Source organism: Scylla paramamosain, chromosome 5 (genome assembly GCF_035594125.1).
Source record: "Scylla paramamosain isolate STU-SP2022 chromosome 5, ASM3559412v1, whole genome shotgun sequence".
Lineage (NCBI taxonomy): Eukaryota > Metazoa > Arthropoda > Malacostraca > Decapoda > Portunidae > Scylla > Scylla paramamosain.
This window is the reverse complement of record NC_087155.1, coordinates 18,540,862-18,542,355: the sequence shown is the minus strand read 5'-3', so window position 1 is coordinate 18,542,355 and position 1,494 is coordinate 18,540,862. Positions and strand designations below refer to the sequence as shown.

General features: G+C 40.3%; 1 long non-coding RNA gene across 1 annotated transcript in view; it reads right to left on the bottom strand.

Annotated features, from left to right (window-relative positions):
* Window positions 1-1,149, bottom strand: part of LOC135100322 (uncharacterized) — an 8,472-nt gene extending 7,323 nt beyond the window's left edge. Inside the window, exon 1 of the long non-coding RNA XR_010268605.1 lies at window positions 646-1,149. This is a non-coding gene — a long non-coding RNA (uncharacterized LOC135100322). The remainder of the gene's footprint in view (window positions 1-645) is intronic.
* Window positions 1,150-1,494: the final 345 nt, after the last annotated feature.

Genomic DNA, 1,494 nt, shown 5'->3' with positions numbered 1-1,494 from the left:
TGAGAGAGGGAGACACAGAAGAAGGAAAAAAATAGAAAACGGGAAAAGGGGAGAGAAAAGATAATTATATTAACAGCTATATTAAGTGAGAGAAAAGGAAAAAGAAAAAAGAAAAAGGAGGAAAGACATCGTGTTTTCTATCACTGTTATCTTCATTATCATTATTTTTCTTTCTTATTCTTCCTCCTCCTTCCACCTCTTTCACTTCCTGCACCTGTTCCTCCTTTCCTTCCTCTCAGGTGTGGAGGAAGGAGAGGAGAATATGGGAGTGTTAAGAGGACAATAAAAGAGGAGGAAGGAGAAGAGAAGGAGGAGGAGGAGGTGATTGTTAACAGGAAAGAAGAAAAGAAGGAGGAGGAAGAAGAGGAGGCGGAGGAGGAGGAGGAAGTCACACCTGTGGAACGCTAATATATACACCTCTCTCTCTCTCTCTCTCTCTCTCTCTCTCTCTCTCTCTCTCTCTCTCTCTCTCTCTCTTTCTTGTTCTTCCAGCAATCGACACACACACACACACACACACACACACACACACACACACACACACCTAATCCTTAAAAGCAAGATGAATTTCATACAGTCACGTACACACAGCACACACACACACACACACACACACACACACACACACACACACACACACAGTACCTTCCGCCTGAGAAGATACAATATGAAGCCAATCCGAAAACACATCAGCTGTTGTTGTTGTTGTTGTTGTTGACTTTGTTCATTTCCTTCCCATCCACACTCCTCAGATTCCTCCATTTTCTTTTCCGTTTTTCATTTTGTCACATTTCATTTTTTTTTCCTTTCCTCTCCTTTCCACTTCCCTAATTTTCTGTTTTCTCCTCTTCTTCTTTATTGTTATTCTTTCTTACTTCTTTCGATCACCATGGAATGTTTATTTTCATACTATTACTTTCCTTTTCCTTTCTTTTTCCCTGCCTCTCTCTTCTTTCAATTTCCCTGCGTTTGTCTGTTTAAAACTTCCTTCTTTACTTCCTTCTCTTTACTCCTCCTTTGTTAATCATCATTTTCTTTCTCTCTCTCTTCTTCCTTTCTCTCTCTCTCTCTCTATTTATATCTACCTCGTCTTGTGCGTCGACTGAAGTCTGTATTTTTCTTCTTTCCTTCCTTTTTTTCCCTCGTTTTTTTTTTCGTTTAAGTCCAAGTCTTTTTTTTCTTTTTAATGTATTTTTAGCGTTCGTTTAGACTCATTTAGACTCGTTTAGACTTTAAAGCGTTCGTTTAACACTCAACGCTTCAATCTCGCGGCGTGCGTGGAGGCGCGGTGAGACAGAGTGAGAGAGCGGGAGAGAGCGAGGATATGAGAGTGAGTGAGTGTGAAAAGATAGAGAGGAATGTATGAATGAAAACTGAAAATACGACATGAGATAATAGCAACCAAAAAACAAAAAAAGAGGCAGAGAAAGACAGGCAAGCTGAGAGATAAGGGCAGGGAAAGCTAAAGAGAGAGAGAAACAGAGAGAGGAGAGA